This window comes from Coenobita brevimanus, chromosome 28, assembly GCF_032717465.1.
Source record: "Coenobita brevimanus isolate Jiangsu-jjx chromosome 28, ASM3271746v2, whole genome shotgun sequence".
Lineage (NCBI taxonomy): Eukaryota > Metazoa > Arthropoda > Malacostraca > Decapoda > Coenobitidae > Coenobita > Coenobita brevimanus.
Window position 1 is genome coordinate 14,905,480 of NC_136981.1, and position 6,858 is coordinate 14,912,337.

The following is a 6,858-nucleotide window of genomic DNA, read 5'->3' on the forward strand; positions in this document are numbered from 1 at the left end:
AGAGAAAGGATAATGAGTGATTGGTGAAAAAGGTAACGATCTGATTTGAGAGGTGTAAGGCTGAGGGAGATCACGAATAGGATGGATGGACAGTGTGAAGAGAGCGCTGGATGCGAGAGGGATGTCTGTTGAACAAGGAAGAGAGGCTGTGCGTGACAGAAATAAATGGAGAGAAATTGTGAATGAATAAATGATGACGCAGCCCTGAGGGGATATTCTCCTGCATTTGGTCTGATCAGCTAGTCATGTCAGGTCCGGGTAAGGGGATGGGTCTGTTATGATGTGGCAGGAGTAAACCAGCTCTGCTGTCGGGCCCTGCTGCGGATGTCACTGCACTGCGAAGTTGACCCTTGTGCGGTGTGGTGCGGTGAGGTTCTGTCCCTTCTCCCCTTTGGGGCTAAGATACGAATGAACGTATTGAATGGATGAGGAAATGGGGAGTGTGTCATCCTGTCTCGGCTACCTCCCTTTCCTTGGGGGAAACAGCCTATGTATATAGATAGATAGCAATTTAGATCAAAATAAATTTATACAACCTTCTATGCAGGAAAATAGTTTCGAACTACCTCTAATGCGGATGTTCTTAGCCGTAACTATTCCACATGGGAGCTACTTTTTATCAGTAAAGTCATGCTGATGATTTAAAAAAAATAAATAAGCCAATGGGCTCCTCAGATCTTACAAATCCGGTTAATCTCAATACGGGAGACACAACAGTTCAGGTAGATCCTCCTGCAACCTGATTTCTCTTACATTGATCATGAACCATAAAACTACGTATGTAAGGAACCACGATAAGTTTATATATTGTGTGTCTTAGTGCGGTTATTTTTTTTTTTTAATAACATCTGATACTCAGTATTTAAACAATATTCTTGTAAACGATTCACTGCCTTTCGGAGTGATCTTGTCTTGGTAAATGATATCACACTGTCATACTGCGAAAATATTCCATTTTTATATATCATCAGTAGGGTCAGGATGACATTTCAAACCCCTAGTTATACAGATAAAAATAATATCCGTTTCATCTCTTAATTTTTAAGTTGCTTTCATGTCTCTAATCAAACGAAACTCATTGGACTTATACCTGCCATATGACAGCCTTCTTTACCTGTTAATAGACTTTACCATACTGTACGTATTACCTCAATTAGTCTTGTTAGTGTTTTTTTTTTTCCAGAGACGGAAGTATCTTAACCTCAGTAAAGTTTTTCGAATTTTAAATACAATGGGAGTGTTTTCCAGCTAATTTAACGTACATCTGTGGAAGTTTATTATTTAGTTTTCTCGCCCTCAATGATGCCGTTTTTATAATCAAGTATATTAGTTTTGAATTATTCCTAAAGCTGATACTTTTACGGTGACATGTGAAAAAAGTCACTAACGACCCTCTTCCTAAGGTAAAAAAAACAATCTCCGAACGATATTGATATAGTTCAGTGTTCCTTCAACCTGCATGTTTTGTAGCTGTGATGCACTATATGTCCACGGAGATGAGGAATAAAATTATAAATGATAATTAATTCTATATATCGGCATTGCGACAGCTTTACTTTCTAGTATAGATTTATAGGTGAGCATCCAAAGCTCATAAATATTCCTTCTCACGAGGTTTCACAGTCTTCAGAGATTTTACCTAAGGTAATGATTCTTACTTTATAACACGAACCTACACAATTTGCGAATATTCTTTTATTTTTTCTACATTGGTTCAGGAGGATCGATATACTTTTAAAGTGATTCCAGTCCAGATAAAAAAGTATACTCATTCGACGTATCTCGCTTGTTTTGGTGACCCTCACATCAATTCACTCCTATACTTCTTAAACACATCAGATACAAGGTCTCTTTACGTGTCACTCGATTTCTTGTTACATGTTTCAAATAGGTGATTTTTTACACAGAAATTTCTTCTGAATTGGAGTTTATGGGAAACAATTTTTTGTGCATTTGTGAAAGTTGCATATTTATCGATTTCGATAAAAATTAGTTTCTTCGGCTATCACTGCAGAACAGTCGTAATTAACTACTAACAAGGCGGATGCTATCAGCCGAGACTAATTCACAGTTATCGCTACCATATATTTGTGAACTAACAGCTAAGATGAATTTAAAAAAAAAATAAGCCAATAGACCCGTCGGAGGATAAAAATCCAGTTAAACTCAAGATCCCCAAAACAACAGTCTAGGTCGACATTTTGCTGCTTGATTTTTGTTCAGACCCATCATAAACAATAAAACTTCATATACGAGTATAAGGAAACACGTAATGTTTATAAATTGTATATCTCAGTACTGCCATGAATATATATCTGATCATCAATACCTGAATTTTTTTTCTTTTAAACAATTTTATGCCTGTCGGTGATTTTACCTCGGTGAATATGGTTAATGATATCACACGATCCGTCATACTCCGAATATATTCCATTTCTTATATGTGATCAGGAAGCTTCACATGCCACTTAAAAGCCCTACTTATACAGATAAGTTTTATCCCTAAATTTCCATTATGTTTTCACGTGTCAAATCAAACGACACACTTTGGGTCTAAACCCCTAAATAGCCAACTTTCTTTACCTTTGAATCGATTTCTTTCTATGTATTACCTCTTTTAGCCTTCTTACTGATTTATTCCGAGAGGGAATTTTTGCACCCTCTGGAATGTTTTCTAAATTTTAGATAAAACTTTGTGTGTTTCCCAGAAAATTTAGAGTAACTGTCGATTTTGCATATTTAGAGTTTTCACCCTCAATTATGTGGTTTTTAGGATCATTTAAGTATGATAATTTCGAATTATTCCTAATGGAGATTCTCTTATTGTAAGGGAAAAAAATTACTATTTTTTAAAACAAGTTAGAAGAACAAATGAAAAAAGCCACAAATGACCCTCTTGCTAAAGTATAAATCCAAACAATCTACAGACGACATCAATACAGTTCATTCAGTGTTCCTTCAACCTGCATTTTTTGTAGCTGTTGTGCAATACGGAGATGAGGAATAAAGGTATAAATCGTAATTAATTATATATCACGGTACAACAATAGTTTTGATACTTTTTCGTATTTATGAGTGAGTCAAAAGCTTATCAATATCAATTATCACGAGGTATCACGGTTTCAGAGATTTTACCTAAGGAAATGTGGCTCTTAGTGTAACATGAACTTTCATAATGTGCAATTATTCTTTTTTCTCTCTTTAATCAGGAGGCCCGATGTAATTTTATAGCGCTTCTACTGCAGTTAAAAAAGAATACTCATTCGAAGTTTCTCGTTTGTTTCGATTACCACCACATAAATTCAAACTCATTCTTATTAAAAACATAGGAGGCCAGCTCTCTCTCTTGTCAATCGACTTCTTGTTATGTTTCTAAATGTGGTTTTATTTTCTCCCTCAAATATCTGAGTTTTTCAAATAACTGCATATCGCAATAAATCTTGAGTACATTTCTACAAGTATAGGTAACGATTTCTACCAATAATAAATTCATACAGCCATCACTCCAGGAAAATAGTTTTGAACTACCCCCTGAGTCGATGTATATCAGCCGTAACTATTTCACATTGGCAAAAATTTTATCGGTAAAGTCAGGCCTAAGATGAGTAAAAAAAAAAAAAAAAAAATTATGTGGCCGATCTACATTGCTTATATTCATATGTAATATTCAGTCGTCAATATTCATTTATTAGTACCATGCTTAGTGTTCTGTGAAGAGTTTATAAATATCAGATTGTAGGAAAGAGTCTGGCCCAGCTGTGTCGATGTTTTAAGAGTTGTTTCGAACCACCTTCCCGTGTTTGCTCACGGTTTCAACCTTGAGTTTCTGTTCTGCTTTCCAGCTTCATTGAGTTGTGCTTCTTGCTTCTCTGAGTTAACCTTCTTGCTTTTCTGAGTTAACCCTCTAACTTCTTTGAGTTCATCTATATAAGCCGGGCTGGGACAGTCTTGGAGGGGTGGTGACTTTGATGCATGGTCGTGGAGTGTGCAAACGTGTTTCTCTGGCTCTCCTCTAGCTGCAGGGTTGCCTCACCGGCTTTAGCTTTGTTTCCTCCGCCACTAGGGCGTTTTTCAATAAAGTTAGGTTAGCTAGTACTAATTCTCCTCCCAGCCCTTTAGAGATATAGTAAGTGTCTATATCTGTTTCCTGAGATTGCCTTTGCTTACTCACCTCTGGAGTGTACCCCCTACTGATCGCTCTGGGGTGTGAGTTACACACGGGCGCGTCCTCCCGAGAGTGGTTTGAGAGGGTAATCTCAGATTAGGTGTGTGGTCCCCGGGCAATTTCTCCCTTGGTCGTTTTTCTCTCTCTTCCCACTTCCCCCGTGAGGGGGAAGTGGTAACTATGGCGGACGCCACTACTGCCTCCCCCCCCCTTAATGGGGGGAGGTAGTACTGACCGACCCCCGACTGCTGCACGGACGGACTGCCCCCAGACTGAACGGCCCCAGACCCGTACCCGCCTTGACATCAACGTAAAAAACGCCGAGTTTGTACAGATTCATGCGGTTGGTTCCACTCCCCTGTCCAGCCTCAATCCCTTCATCATCAAGAAGGTGATTGATGGGTGTGCAGGTGAGGTGGAACAAGTTAAAAAACTTGCGAGTGGAGACCTCCTCGTAAAAACCATGAATTCAGCTCAGGTCAAGGATTTGCTTAAACTGAGGAAGTTCCATTGTCTCGATGTCCAGACAACGATCCCCCACTCCATGAATTCCTGCAAGGGTGTTATCACCTGCAGGGATCTTGTGCTAATGGAGGAAGACGAAATTGTACAGGAACTTTTTCAGCAAGATGTCATAGAGGCAAGATTCATAACCCGTTACCAGGAAGGCATAAGGACGAAGACAGCCACAGTAGTTTTGACTTTTGGCAAAGTATCTCTCCCTACTAATGTGAAAGTAGGATATGAAATTATTAATGTGAGACCTTACATACCTAATCCCCTTCGTTGTGGAAAATGTCAACTCTATGGACATCACGAAAAGGCTTGTCGAGCTTCAAACGTAGTATGTGGCAAGTGCGCGACTGTAGGACATTCTGCTGACCGCTGTACATCAGAGACTGAATGTTGCTTCCACTGTAAGGATGCTCACTCCACTTCCTCTAGGGCTTGTCCCAAGTGGAAGGAGGAGAAAGAGGTCTGCACAGTGAAAGCGACTGAGGGCATATCCTTTTACGATGCTAGGAAGAAGGTGAAGGAGTTGCATGCAACTCCCAAGCCTAATGTCTCCTATGCATCGGCGGTTGTGTCCCGTCCTGTGATGTGCACCATGGAGACACAGACTGACCTTACATTCGCTCCACATGCCACTTGCCCTACCTCTAAGTCTAGACCCCCTGTACGTTCCAACTCTCTTACAGACATCCCTGTCGCCACTTCTTACTCTCAGGCTGCCGCTGCTCCATCGCAGTCGGTGCGGTCAAAATCGAAGCCCGACAAGTCTGATAAGATTAATCTGACCACCCTCACAAAACAATCTCGTCCTCACGTTCTTCCAGTTCCCACTCCAGCAAGGGAGAGGAAGGATAGCTCTTCCTCGGGGAAGGTTGGGAACCTCGTAATTGATGTTAATATGGAGGTTTCCATGAACAAGCACCGGGATAGGTCCCCCGGTAGTCGCTCGCCTTCGGGCGGGCGACGAAAAAAGACGAAGCACACTGGCCCCCAAAGAAAATCTTAAACCGCCGCATTCACCCTATTACAGTAGAATTGTAGAGGTATTGGGAATAAGTTACACAATATAGCAATCTTGCTTTCTATACACAGGCCAGACGTTGTTTGTTTACAGGAGACGCGCCTGGAGGATCGTCCTGATCCTCCACAGTTCAAACACTACCACTCGTATAGAAGATATGAAGGGCACGGAGTTGCCATTTACACACACAAATCAAACCCACAAACGGAAGTGATTCTAAATTCTACTCTGGAAGCGGTCGCGTGCAGAGTAAAATTTAATAACACGTATCTGTCTATTTGTTCTCTGTACTGTCCTCCACATGGCCCCATTGATAGTGATGCTTTAAATTCACTGGTGGAACATCTGCCTGGAAATAAGTTAGTGTTGGGCGATTTTAACGCCCATCACTATCAATGGGGTAGCTCGAGGATTGATGGTCGTGGGGAGCAAGTAGCCGACCTAATACTACAGTCCAACCTCTGTCTTCTGAACGATGGTAGAGCGACTCGTGTAGATGATCGTACTGGTAACTTTTCGGCCATTGAATTATCTTTGGCCTCCCCTGGTATACATCAAGATCTCTCATGGGACCCTTACGACGACTCCTTGGGAAGTGATCATTTACCCATCTGTCTTTCTTATACACGCGACATCATTTCGGACCCTCCACCTCCAAAATTAAACTATAAGAAAGTAGATTGGGGATCCTTCTCAAGGATCGCCAATTTAGATATATCTGGGGAGACCATAGATGTTAAGGTCGAAAATATAACTAATTCCATATTACACGCAGCTGAGGCTGCTATTCCCAAGACTTCTACAGTTCATGCGAAGCATAGAGCACATTGGTGGACGCCGGATTGCCGACAAGCTTTAAGAAAACGCAATAGGAGATACAGGATTTTTGATAGTCAGCCCACTGAGGAAAATTTTATTGCATACAAGCAGGCACGGGCTGAGGCAAGGAGAATAATAAGAAGGGCCAAACGTGACTCCTGGCGGTCCTTTGTGTCCACGGTGACTCGTACAACACCATTATATAAAGTCTGGTCCACTATCAGATTATTAAATAATAAAGGCCCATATTTCCCCATTACCACCTTGCAGGTTAATAATAACATCTATGACGAGCCCGTGGACGTTGCTAACATCCTCGCCAGGAGTTTTTCTCATGTAA